Genomic DNA, 14,761 nt, shown 5'->3' with positions numbered 1-14,761 from the left:
TGTGTTAAGGTATCTCAGAAAGATGAGAGGGCAGAAAAAGCATTTGAAGAAGTAATGGCCAAAAAGTCTCAGGATCTTACATATTCTACACCTTTTACAGACAAGCAGTGACTGAGAGCATTCATCGGTAGGCCATGCTACGTGAAATTTTAAAGGAAGTTCATCATCAAAAGTAAACTGAAACCAGATGGAAACAGATCTACATGAAGGAATGAAGAAAGCTTAGAAATACAACATTCTTTGCATAAGTCCAAAACATCCACATTGCTTTCAGTTGAAGCAGGAACAGTACTATAAACTTTAAAAATTCATTCAGGACTGGGTGTGCTGGCTCATGCCTATAATCAAATCACTTTGGGAAGCCAAGATGAGAGGATTGCTTGAGCTCAGGTATTCAAGACCAGCCTGGACAACATAGTGAGACCCCATCTCTACAAAAAAATTTAAAAATTAGCTGGGCATGATGGCCTGTGCCTGTAGTCCCAGCTACGTGGGAGGCTGAGATGGGAGGATCACTTGAGTCCAGGAGTTTAAGGCTGCAGGCAGTGAGTTATGATGACACCACTGCCACTCCGGCCTGGGCACAGAGTGAGACCTTGTCTCAAAAAAAAAAAAAAAAAAAAAAAAAGGAAGGTGTAGGATTCTATTTTTGCCACCCTGTGGGATAAATTCATACCTTCATTTTATTCCTCAGGGTCTTTGTGGTCCCATCTCTAAACCCACTTCCTCTGTCTCTTTCCAGTTGACTTCTCCTTGTTGATTCAGATCAACTCTAATATCTCTAGTTCCTTGGCATCATCCATTTTATGCCATTTACACAGAGTTAATATCCAGTGTGACATGTAGAATATAAAGGGCTCTTCATTCAGCAAAGACCTATGTGTATCTATCAAGAGACTCAGGATATTCCACATCCTAAGCAACTTTGTCACCTGTGAAATTTGTGAAATGTTTAAACACAAAACTAAGAACATTAGAAGGAGTTGTAGGCTGGGCGCGGTGGCTCATGCCTATAATCCCAGCAGTTTGGGAGGCCGAGGTGGGCAGATCATTTGAGGTCAGGAGTTCGAGACCAGCCTGACCAAAATGGTGAAACCCTATCTCTACTAAAAAATACAAAAATTATCAGGGCATGGTGGCGCATGCCTGTAGTCCCAGCTACTTGGGAGGCTGAGGCAGGAGAATCGCTTGAACCCAGGAGGTGGAGGTTGCAGTGAGTGGAGATTGCGCCACTGCACCCCAGCCTGGGTGACAGAACGAGACTGTCTCAAAAAGAAAAAGAAAAAAAGAGTTGTATAACAGTCAACCTCTTTGACGTCGGCATCCTCTGACACATGCTGTAACTGTAGAAATTCTCCCAACTAGCTTCTCAATCTTCACAAACTGTTACAAAGCTTGGTTCACATTCTGAGCTACTTTGATATCCAGGATAAAGTCTAGGTAAATGTCAAGTGTCTGAAACTTCTTGGTAGTGGAGACACTTTGAGAACATTAGAACACCTGTCTATATTGTCATGGCTCTTCAAACACACTTCCTAGATGGCACCCACAGTGTATATCGAAAATTCATGTGTACCTTCCTGCTTTTGATTATTGAAGCATCTAGATAGTGTTTGAATGTCACAGATGTCAGCGCCTTGATAACATTAACAGGATTATTGTGAGCCTGAGTAAGGTGAGCCTAAAAGCTCCTTGCTGGCAACAGGTCTTAGAGTGCTCTTTGAACAGCACTTATAATTGGCAAGAGGTGGTATGTGTGTCAGATTCTGCAGTGTCATATTCACGTGGCAGTGGTTATCTGTATTCTGGAGCAACAATTTCCAGTAGATCCCATTGCTTAGTAGAAAGGCAAAATGGATTTTGGGAAACAGAATAACATCTTTTCCCACAGACCATCCAAATATGTATTCAGATTCTTCTCTAAATTCCCATCCAATTTGAAGTCCAGAATCGCTGGGTAATTTATCGTTTTCTCCAGCAGGCTTAGATTTGACTCCTCATTGTCTAGCAACCAATAAACTAAAAGTTATTAGCAACCCCCACCACCCCATGTGCCTTAATCAGTTTGGACTACTACAACAAAATACCATAGACAAGATGGCTTAAACATCAGAAACTTCTCTGATTTCTGGAGGATGGGAAGTCCAAGGTCAAGGTGCTGGCTGATTCGGTTGGTGGTGAGGGCCCTCCTTCTGGTTTGCAGATGGACACCTTCTTGCTGCATACTTGCATGGCAGAGAGAGGGAGAGAGGAAGCAACTCTTTCCTGTCTCTTATAAGGGCACTGATCTCATCTTGACCCTCATGACCCTAATTACCCCCGAAAGGCCTTTCTTCATAATACCGTCACATTGGAGTTACGATTTCAACATTCACATCTGTAATGCCAGTATATAATGGTAAAATTAAAATGGAATAATTCTAATCAAGTTAGAAAAACATGAAATAAGTTACTGGTTCATAGCAATTATTATATTTTCCGTGACAAAAATTGTGAAAACCCCTTGCTCTGAAGTGCATTAAATCCCTTAGCCATTCTGGCAGCTCCTTTGGGAGCAGTTTTTTACTCCGTTAGGGGACCATGATTCCTGGCTCTGTCATCCTTCATCATTTTTCTCCAAGGCCTCATCTGAGTTAGTGATTAAAACATATGTCTTTCCTGGGGACCGCAAAGCTTTCATAGCTCACTTCCTGCTGTTGTGATCTGGGGGCCTAGGGATTGCTTTAGGATTTGAACAGGATTTGCAGGCCAGGCTTTTGGTTTCTTTGGTAATGTAATTCACTCAAAAACATTCTAGGCTCTAGAAATCTCCCTATTTCTACTCAGCTCCATATATAAGCAAAACAGCTAAATATCGAAAATAAATAGTTTTTAAACTTAGATTTAGATCTTTTACATTAATATTCTTTCTTATTTGTTCATCCCTTCCCTTTCAATTTAATGGCGGGGCAGTTTAAGCCCATCTGAAACTAGGCTTAGTTTGGGAGGGCCATATCCTTAATCTGATTTTTGCCTCCAAGATAGTTACCATTGTCTGGCAAAGAAATAAAATACTTGGGACACACACAAAAAAGATAATATTCATATCTCATCTAATTATAATTTTTTTAGTAATAAATTTATATGGTCCAAAAATCAAGTCGTAATAAAAGGTTTATAATAAAAATTGTTATTTCCACCCCCTTCTAACATATTTGTGCATATATAAGCCAATACCAACTTGAAATCTTATGTTCTGTCAGTTTTTACACTGTTTTCTACCTTGCTTTTTCTCTTCAGAATATATTTTGGAGATCATTTCATGTCAATCCACAGAGTACTTCACTATAGCTACATAGTATTATATTTTATGCAGATAATAGGCTGTATTTAACCCTACTGATAGACATTTGGGTTGCTACTTATCTTTTGCTAATGCAAATACAACAATTAACCTTATATGTATGTCATATTTTAGGGTGCAAGTGAATCCCAAGAATTTGGCTGGGTCAAAGGGTATATGCATATTAATTTTGGTATACATTGCCAAATTGTCCTGGGTAGGAATGTGAATTCCTACCAGCTATATATGAGAATATGTCATTTCCTAGCAGAGTATGTTGTCTAACTTTGGGTTTTTACCAATCTGATAGATGAAAATGTTATCTGATTTGGAGTTTTTACCAAGCTGATAGCAGCATATGTGGTCTAATTTTGGGTTCTAACCAATCTGATAGATGAGAAATGGTATCTCAGTGTTATTTTTAATTCAATCTTTTGATAGGTGAGGTTGAGCCATATGTGTTTCCTTTTGTGTCAACAGTTTTTCCCTAGTTGTTCTATTAAGTTGTATTCTTATAGTAGCCATTGTAGAGATTGTTTATATAATAAAGATACTATTAAAAGCTATATTATCTATTTGATTGAGATATGAGTTGCAAACATTCTCTTCTAGTTTGTCACTTGTGATTTTGTTCTTGATAAATTTTGGCCATAATTAAGTTTTATTTTTTATTTTTACATACTTGATTTTATCAGTCTTTTATGGGTTTTGGATGTTGACTTATAATTTGATTTTTTATATTCAAGATGTGGAAAACAGAGTTGACATAGCAGGTCTTAGACTGCTGTCCTTAGAAAGGCCTCCTTGCAAAGTTGGCTGTTGCTGGTGTTTAGAAACTTAGTTGGCATACAGTTCTCTATACTTAAATGAAACTTTTCCTAAATGATAAGGATGTCTCTGTATGCCTAAACTGTATAAGCATTGTGGTTTATGCTGAATACCTGCTTTTCTTTTGGGAGTCTGGAATTTTGGTATCTACGAGGCAGAAGATACATATATGAACAGTTTCCATAAAAAATCTTGGACACTGAGTCTCTGATGAGCTTCCCTAGTAGACAACACTTCACTTATGTTGTCACAATCCATTACTAGAGGAATTAGGCTTGTTCTGTGTGACTCCACTAGGAGGGAACTCTTCAAAGCTTGTGCCTCATTTCCTTCAGACTTCATCCCATGTATCTTTTCCCTTTGTAGTTTTTGCTTTGTATCTTTTTGCTGTAATAAATCATTACTGTGGGTACAACTATGTGTTGAGTCCATTGAGTCTTCTTGGGGGTTATAATAGAACTTACCCTTATTTTTTTCCTTTTTGTTTAATTAAAGACTTTTTTGGCCTGGTGCAGTGGCTCATGCCGGTAATCCCAGCATTTTGGGAGACTGAGGCAAGCAGACCACTTGAGGTCAGGAGTTCAAGACCAGCCTGGCCAACATGGTGAAACCTAGTCTCTACTAAAAATACAAAAATTAGCCTGGCATGGTGGTGCATGCCTGTAGTCACAGCTACATGGGAGGCTGAGGCACAAGAATCACTTGAACCTGGGAGGTAGAAGTTGCAGTGAACCGAGATTGCATCACTGCATTCCATCCCGGGTGACAGGGCAAAACTCTGTCTCAAAAAAAAAAAACTGCTTTTTAAAAAAAAAAATTTGCCAATTTTTTAAACAATTTTTTAATTATACTTTAAGTTCTGGGATATATGTACAGAACGTGCAGGTTTGTTACATAGGTATACACGTGCCATGGTGGTTTGCTGCACCCATCAACTCATCATCTACATTAGGTATTTCTCCTAATGCTATTCCTCCCCTAGCCCCCTGCCTCCCAACAGGACCCAGTGTGTGATGTTCCCATCCCTGTGTCCATGTGTTCTTATTGTTCAACTCCCACTTATGAGTGAGAACATGCAGTGTTTGGTTTTCTGTTCCTGTGTTAGTTTGCTGAGAATGATGGTTTCCAGCTTCATCCATGTCCCTGCAAAGGACATGAACTCATTCTTTTTTATGGTTGTGTAGTGTTCCATGGTGTATATGTGCCACATTTTCTTAATCCAGTCTATCATTGATGGACATTTGGGTTGGTTCTAAGTAAAAAGACCCCCTTTTAAGGGCAGTTTTAGGTTCACAGCAAAATTGAGAGGAAGGTACAGAGGCCTCCCTATATATATCCGCTACCCTGACACGTGCAAGGCCTCTCCCATTATCAACACCACCAACCAGAATGGTACATTCATTCCATTGAGGAACCTGCATCAACATATCATAATCACCAAAGTCCATAGTTCAGGGTTCACCCATGGTGTTGTACATTCTATGGGTCTGTGCAAATGTAATGACGTGTATCCACCATTATACTATCATACCGGCTATTTTCGCTGTCCTAAAAATCCTCTGTGCTCTGCCTATTCATCCCTCCCCTGCCCTGTATTTTTTTCAGGAACTTTTATCATTTTTGTTTTTAGATATTGGGGTAACATTTATATTCATAAATTAACTTAGGATTTATATGTTTATAAGATTGAATCTATTTCATCTAGAATGTGTTTTAAAGCATTCTTCCTATAGATATTGGGATAACATTTATATTCATAAATTAATTTAGAATTTATATGTTTATAAGGTTGAATCTGTTTAGCCTAGAATATGTTTTAGAATTTCCCTCATATAGGTTTTACATATTTCTTAAATTTATTCTCAGTTATTTCATCATTTTGTTTGTATTATGACTGGGGCTTTTCCTATCTTCTAATTATTGTCTGTATATAAGAAAACTAGTGATTTCTTTATGTTAATTTCCCCTGCTATCTTATTGAGTTATGTTACTATTTGTAGGAGTTTTTTATTTTGTTCCTTTGGGTTTTCAAAATGTATAATCATATCATCTATAAATAGTAATAGTTTTACTTATCTCTTTCTAATGGCTGTGCCTCTTATTTCTGTATCTTGTCTAATTGTGGTTAGGACCTTCAGTACAATATTAAATAATAGAGGTAGCAGTGAGTATTTTTTACTTTTTATTGTTTTTTGACTTTGGTGGGAATGTCTTTACTTTTTCCAGGAAATCTGATGCTAATTTTTGGCTGGGATGGATATATTTTATCATGCTAAGGAAGTAACTATATTTCTATTTTATTGAGGGTTTTTATTAGTTTTCAGATCTCAATGTCTTTGTTTCTGTATCTCTGCTGAGACTCACCATTTCTCTGCTAAGACTTTTTATGCATTGTAAATATGTTTTGCTTCATTAAGGATAGTTATATTAGTGGCTTGATTCTTGTCTGTTAGTTCCAATATCTGGTTCGTCTTGGGTTTGGACTCATTTTCTTTCTCTTGAGAACATTTGATTTTTTGGTTCTTTGTATACTTGGTGATTCTAGATTGTTTCTGGGACATTAGGAATGTTAGATTATGGATATTCTAAATGTTGTTATTTTTCTGATAAGCATGGTTTCCTTTGTTTAGTAAGCAATTTTCTTGGCTGGGCTTCTACTGCAAACATGTTTTCTTATGTAGAAGGTCCAGTCTGTTCAGATGTTTTGTTTTTAGATGGTCTGTTTTAAATTTGTTCTGAGCCTACCTGGTTCAGGTGTCCATTAGAGATGTGGGGAGACAGCTTGAGCTTGGGGATCCCCTCTTTGGCTCATGCTCGCCCAGGATTCTCCTACTCTTTCAGCATTCATGGCTTCATAGCTTCATAGCTTCTTTTTTCTAGTTCCTCAGATCAGAAAGAGTTCTTCCATGCAAGGCCCCCATATCTGCTGTACTCACTAGGTGGCTTAGCCCCAGGCTAAAAGCTGCAGAAACAGGAATTTACTTGTACTTCCTCCAAACTAGCGTGACCTCCCCTCCAGAATCTGTCTTTATCTCTTCATTCTCCTGGATCTTCAGGTATTTGCTTTTCATATTTTGTCCAAGTCTTTATAGTTTTCTGCAGGGAGCTAGAAGTGGTGGTCATTCTATAGCATCTTAGCAAGTCATACCCAGAAGTGGAACCTCTCATATTCCACTTATTGTTTTAAATCAAGAATGGTCATTGAATTTTATCAAATGTCTAAGGACATGATCATGTTTTTTTTCTCTTTAACTATATCTACATGATGAACTGTATTATTAGTCCTGATTTTGAATCATTCTTGTATTTCCGGAGTACGGCCCACTTACTATTCTTTTAATGGTCTGCTGATTCTTACTGTATTTTATTGAGGATTTTTGTGTTGATATTCGTGAGAATGACATATGGTTTTCTTATTGGTACAATCTTTGTTAGGTTTTGGGATCGATAATATCCTTATTTCATTGGAGGAGTTTGAATATTTTTCTCCTTTGTCTAAGTTTTAGAATGGTTTAGCATTAGAATTATCTAATGTTTAAAGTCTGGTAGAATTCTCTATGAAGCTGTCTGGATCTAGGTTTTCTTAGCAATAGTTCCTAAATTTGTTTTATGGAGAATGATCTATTTGAATTTTCTTCTCTGTAAATCAGTCTGTATTAGATTTTCTTTTTCTTTGGGGGTGATTTTTTTTGTAAATTATATTTTTAAGCAAAATTATCCAATTCATCCAGGTTTTCAAATTTATTGGTAAATAATTTATCAAAATAGCCTCTTTTCTGATTTTAGAACATATTATCCATTGCTGTGGTTAAATTTCCTCTGGCATATCTTCACTTATATTTTGTAGTTTGGCTATCTATTTTGCATAAAAAACAACCCTAAAAATTAGTAGCTTCAAAAATGACCATTTGACAGGTATTTGGGCTGGTCTCACCTAGGCAGTTCCACTCCATGTGGTGTCATCTTGGGTCACTCACAGGGCTGCATTCAGCCTTCAATAGCAATTTCCTCATTGTACTTGCAGCTGCTACTAGCAGTTTCCTTACTGCCCCTTAGGCCTCCACCTACTGCTTGGTCCAAAGTCCAATGCTGCAAATTTTTAAGTTTTTAGTTACACAAACACCTTACTTCTAGGAACCTTACTTCTAGGATTATCTGTTTCTGTGTAACATACTACCCCGAAACTCAGTGGCTTAAAATAGCAACCATATTATAATTTACTCAGAATTCTTGGGAATTCAAGCAGGTGATGCTGGGTGCTTTTTCTCCTCTACATGGTGTTGGCAAGGGTTACTCAGGAGCTGTGTTCAGCTGGGTGTTTGGCAGGATCTGAAACATTTAAAGTAGACTCAGGTCTCTCTCCCCAGAGGATAGTCAGACTTCATATGTGGAGACCAAAAGGGAATATTCCAATAGATGACAGTGGAAGCTGTTGATCTGTTAATGCCTAACTTTAAGAATTATGAAGCATCATCTACCATATTCTCCTTGTCAAAGCAAGTCATAGGGTCACTCAGATTCAAAGGGAGGGGAAATAGACCCCAGCACTCAGTGAGAGGAGTGACAAAGAATTTGTGGCCATCTGCAATTCACCAAATGTGCTTTCTCTCAAGTTCATGTCATTTCATTTTACTGAGAACCAGCTTTTGGATTTATGTATTTTAGTTTCATTCTCTTTTTCTAACTCATTTATTTCTTCCTTTATTAATTCCTTCTATTTACTTTGGAATTATTTTATCACTCTAAAAAATCTCTTTTCCCCCACCTTTGTCATTTTTTATTTTTTTCTTACAGGGCTAATGAATGTTAGTAATACTTAATAGTAGAAATCAATTTATTAGAACTGAGTGAAGTCTCTGAGGGATGTAGGAGGCAAAGAGTGATCGGGAACATGAGACCTCGCCTTGACATCTCTGCACTAGGGTGTCCTAAGTACCTTTAGGACTCTGGGCTCTGGATGCTATGTGGCAACAGAAAATTGAAAAGTGAAGTGAAAGGATGCCAAGGAAAACTTTGAAACACTTTACCCTTTCACTTGGAGATATCCTAGATTATGCCTGACATTCATACTGAGTGTATTCTTCCTTATACTTTCTGCTGGTTTGCTGTATTTGATTATACCAGTTGAGCATCCTTTATCCTAAATGCTTGAGATCAGAAGTATTTCAGATTTTAGACTTTTGGATTAGGGATACTCAACTTGTATGAACTAACATCAGTAAAAAAAAAAAAAAAAATCCCCAAAGAAAAAAATGTATTCATTTTGAATTTACCCAGTATTTTTAAACCCACCCACATTATTTCTGCTTTCGCTAATCTCCATTTTTGTTTTCCGTATCTCTGGAGTCCAGACATTTTGGAAAAGCTGAAAGTTTCTTGTGTGCTTTGTAAAATTCCTTGACATGCTTTTCCATTTATTTTTGTTCTGAAATGAACTTTTTTACTACTGAACATGGTTCTTGTTCAATTCTAGGTTTAGACCTTTTTAAGCCAAATTCTTTCTCATAAATGTATTTTGAACATGCTAAAAGCTTATCAGGTGAAAAATAGTAAAAACAGTCAATAAAAGTTAGATAATATTTAGATACTTCATATATAGCCACAAACATCTTTCAAGAAAAAATGATAAATTAGTTGACTTACCAATAAAATAATTCTGAAAGTCTCCCATGTGGCGGCTGTAGGATATAAAAGCTAACAAAGAAGGTTAAGTTACCATTTGCAGTACAATTTCAGATAAACTCTTTGTAATTTGTCTTGTTTTAATAAGAATTAATTAAATTGATTGAGAATGGGCATATATAGGAGGCAAGAAATTTATGTAATGAAAGCATAATTTAGTAAATTTACTTTGACATACAAAAACTAAACATTAAAATACAGTATATTCAGTTTGATTGACTTCTTATTCAAGTTAAGCTCTTAATATAATATCCAGAAAATAAAATGTATCATAGTTGGGTGAACAATGAATGATCATTGTTTACAACATTTTTGGGGGTCAGCATTTTACTGGTCTTATGCAATTCAGTTATGATTAAAGCCGGAAATGTAACCTTTTCAATAAAATGTAAACTTTTAAACCAGATTTTAATTTTAGCTATTTTGACCTTGACAAATAATAATTAAAGGGGCACCAAGATAAAATTATCTTGTTTGTGTGTTTCTCTTCAAAACCCATATGTTCAAATAAATGTTATTAAAACAGCCCAACTACAGAAAAAGAGAGGTCAAAATCCACCCAGTTTGGAGATAAGAAAAGAACAGTATGAAGAGTTTTGCTGATAAAACCACAGGCAAATGCTATTAACTGTCTAACTATACACTATACACAAAAATGGATTAAAGACTTAAATGTAAAACCTGAAACTATGAAACCATTAGAAGAATGCACAGGGGGAAATGCTTCAGGACACTGATCTGGGCAAAGATTTTTTTTAAGTAAGACCTCAAAAGCACAGGTAACAAAAGCAAACATAGATAAATGGGATTACATCAGGCTAGAAAGCTTCTGCTCAGCAAAGGAATAGCCAACAGAGTGAAGGGACAACCTACGGAATGGGACAAAATGTTTGCAAGCTATCCATCTGACAAGGGATTAGTAATGAGAATGTATAAGGAACTCCAACAATTCTGCAGAAAAAAAAAAGCCCAAATAGTCTGATGAAGAAAAGGGACATATAGCTTTGTGCAATGGCAGTATTGTAGCCAATGAGGTTTATCTGAGGTGCAATTATTGCTAATTGAAATAAGGACATATAATCTGAATAGACATTTCTTAAAAGAAGGCATATAAATGGCCAACAGATGAAAAAAATGTTCAACATCGCTAACCATAAGGGAAATGTAAATCAAAACTACAATGAGATATCATCTCACCCCAGTTAACACAGCTACTATCAAAAAGACAAAAATAATAGATGCTGGTGAGAATATAGAGAAAGGGGAATGGTAGTACACTATTGGGAATGAAACTAGTACAGCCACTACGGAAAACAGTATGGAGGTTCCTCTAAAAACTGAAAATAGATCTACCATATGACCCAGCAATTCTGCTGCTGGGTATATGTCTCAAAAAATAAAAAGTATATCAAAGGGATGTCTGTACTCCCATGTTTATTGCAGCACTATTCACAATAGCCAAGATACATAATTAACCTAAGTGTCCATCAACAGGTGAATGGATAAAGAAAATGTAGGTATATACACAATAGAATATTATTCAGCCATAAAAAAATGAAGTCCCATCATGTGCAGCAACATGAATGGAGCCATAGGTCATTATGTTAAGGGAAATAATCTAGGCATGAGAAGACAAATACTGCATGCTCTCACTAATATGTGAAAGCCAAAAAATACTGATCTTAGGGAGGTAGAGAGTTGAATATGGATACCAGAGGCTGGGAAGGGTAGTGGGTGGATATGGGGAAAACAAAGAGAGGTTAGTGAATGGGTACAAAAATACTGTTAGATTTATTGTATATTTCAAAATAGCTAGAAGAGGCTGGGCACAGTAGCTCATGCCTATAATCCCAGCACTTTGGGAGGCTGAGGTGGGCAGATCACTTGAGGTCAGGAGTTGGAGACCAGCCTGGCCAACATGGTGAAATCCCATCTCTACTAAAAATACAAAAATTAGCCGGGCATGGTGGCAGGCACCTATAATCCCAGCTACTTGGGAGGCTGAGCCAGGAGAATCGCTTGAACCTGGGAGGCAGAGGTTGTAGTGAGCCGAGATCACACCACTGCACTCCAGCCTGGGCAACAGAGTGAGACTCCATCTCAAAAAAAAAAAAAAGCTAGAAGAGAAGATTGGGAATGTTCCCAAAAGAAAGAAGTGATAAGATGGCCAAACAGGAACAGCTCTGGTCTGCAGCTCCCAGCAAGATCAATGCAGAAGGCAGGTGATTTCTGCATTTCCAACTGAGGTACCCGGCTTATCTCACTGGGACTGGTTAGACAGTTGGTGCAGCCTACAGAGGGTGAGCCAAAGCAGGGTGGGGCGTCACCTCACCTGAGAAGCACAAGGGGTCGGGGAATTCCCTCCCCTAGCCAAGGGAAGCCCCGAGGGACTGTGAGGAATGGTGCATTCCAGCCCAGATACTATGCTTTTCCCATGGTCTTCACAACCCGCAGACCAGGAGATTCCCTCGGGTGCCTATACCACCAGGGCCCTGGATTTCAAGCACAAAACTGGGTGGTCATTTGGCAGACATGGAACTAGCTGCAGGAGTTTTTCATACCCCAGTGGCGCCTGGAGCACCAGTGAGACAGAACCGTTCACTCCCCTGGAAAGGGGGCTGAAGCTAGGGAGCCAAGTGGTCTAGTTCAGTAGATCCCACCCCCATGGAGGCCAGCAAGCTAAGATCCACTGGCTTGAAATTCTTGCTGCCAGCACAGCAGTCTGAAGTTGACTTGGGATACTGGAGCTTGGCCGGGGGAAGGGTATCTGGAGGCTTGAGTAGGCAGTTTTCCCCTCATGGTGTAAACAAAACTGCTGGGAAGTTTGGACAGGGCAGAGCCCACCACAGCACCACAAAGTGGCTGTACCCAGACTGCCTCTCTAGATTCCTCCTCTCTGGGCAGGGCTTCTCTGAAAGAAAGGCAGCAGCCCCAGTCAGGGACTTACAGATAAAACTCCCATCTGCCTGGGACAGAGCACCTGCGGGAAGGGGCGGCTGTGGGCACAGCTTCAACAGACTTAAACGTTCCTGCCTGGTGGTTCTGAAGAGAGCAGCAGATCTCCCAGCACAGCGCTTGAGCTCTGCTAAGGGACAGACTGCCTCCTCAAGTGGGTCCCTGACCCCCATGCCTCCTGACTGGGAGACACCTCCCAGCAGGGGTCAACAGACATACAGGAGAGCTCTGGCTGGCATCTGGCGGGTACCCCTCTAGGATGAAGCTTCCAGAGAAGGAACAGGCAGCAATCTTTGCTGTTCTGGAGCCTCTGCTGGCGATACCCAGGCAAACAGGGTCTGGAGTGGACCTCCAGCAAACTCCAGCAGACCTGCAGCAGAGGAGCCTGACTGCTAGAAGGAAAACTAACAGAAAGGAATAGCATCAACAAAAAGGGTGTCCACAAAAAAACCCCAGCCGAAGGTCACCAGCATTGAAGACCAAAGGTAGAAAAATCCACGAAGATGAGGAAAAACCAGTGCAAAAAGGCTGAAAATTGCAAAAACCAGAACACCTCTTCTCCTTCAAAGGATCACAACTCCCCGCCAGCAAGGGAACAAAACTGGATGGAGAATGAGTTTGACAAATTGACAGAAGCAGGCTTCAGAAGGTGGGTAATAACAAACTCCTTCAAGCTAAATGAACATGTTCTAACCCAATAGAAGGAAGCTAAGAACCTTGAAAAAAGGTTAGAGGAATTGCTAACTAAAAGAACCAGTGTAGAGAAGAACGTAAGTGACCCGATGGAGCTGAAAAACATAGCACGAGAACTTCATAAATTATACACAAGTATCAATAGCTGAATCGATCAAGTGGAAGAAAGGATATCAGATATTGAAGATCAATTGATGAAATAAAGCATGAAGACAAGATTAGAGAAAAAAATGAAAAGGAATGAAATATGGGACTATGTGAAAAGACCAGACCTATGTTTGATTGGTGTATCTGAAAGTGACAGGGAGAATGGAACCAAATTGGAAAACACTCTTCAGGATATTATCCAGGAGAACTTCCCCAACCTAGCAAGACAGGCCAACATTCAAATTCAGGAAATACAGAGAACACCACAAAGATACTCCTCAAGAAGAGCAACCCCAAGACACATAATTGTCAGATTCACCAAGGTTGAAATGAAGGAAAGAATGTCAAGGGCAGCCAGAGAGAAAGGTCAGGTTACCTATCCACAAAGGGAAGCTCATCAGACTAACAGCGGATCTCTCTGCAGAAACTCTACAAGTCAGAAGAGAGTGGGGGCCGATATTCAACATTCTTAAAGAAAAGAATTTTCAACCCAAAATTTCATATCTAGCCAAACTAAGCTTCATAAGCAAAGGAGAAATAAAATCCTTTACAGACAAGCAAATGCTGAGAGATTTTGTCACCAGCAGGCCTGCCTTACAAGAGTTCCTGAAGGAAGCACTAAACATGGAAAGGAAAAACCAGTACCAGCCACTGCAAAAACATACCAGATTATAAAGACCACTGACATGATGAAGAAACTGCATCAATTAACAGGCAAAATAATCAGCTAACAGCATAATGACAGGATCAAATTCACACATAACAATATGACCTTAAATGTAAATGCGCCAGTTAAAAGACACAGACTGGCAAATTGGATAGAGTCAGGACTCATTGGTGTGCTGTATTCATGAGACCCATCTCACATGCAAAGACACACATAGGCTCAAAATAAAGGGATGTAGGAATATTTACCAAGCAAATGGAAAGAAAAAAAAGGAAGGGGTTACAATCTTAGTCTCTGATAAAACAGACTTTAAACCAACAAAGATCAAAAGAGACAAAGAAGGATATTACATAATGGTAAAGGGATTAATGCAACAAGAAGAGCTAACTATCCTAAATATGTATGCACCCAATAAAAGAGCACTCAGATTCATAAAGCAAGTTCTTAGAGACATACAAAAAAGACTT

General features: G+C 38.7%; 1 protein-coding gene and 1 pseudogene across 5 annotated transcripts in view; both read left to right on the top strand.

Moving 5' to 3' along the window:
* The window catches only part of NRG4 (neuregulin 4), a 125,176-nt gene that overhangs the window by 70,147 nt on the left and 40,268 nt on the right, over positions 1–14,761 (top strand). The window lies entirely within an intron of this gene.
* LOC115835806 lies at positions 10,833–10,937 on the top strand (annotated as a pseudogene).

The sequence above is a fragment of the Nomascus leucogenys genome, chromosome 6, assembly GCF_006542625.1.
Source record: "Nomascus leucogenys isolate Asia chromosome 6, Asia_NLE_v1, whole genome shotgun sequence".
In the NCBI taxonomy this organism is placed as follows: Eukaryota; Metazoa; Chordata; class Mammalia; order Primates; family Hylobatidae; genus Nomascus; species Nomascus leucogenys.
Note: the sequence above shows the minus strand (reverse complement) of the source record. Positions and strands in the feature narration are given on the sequence as shown.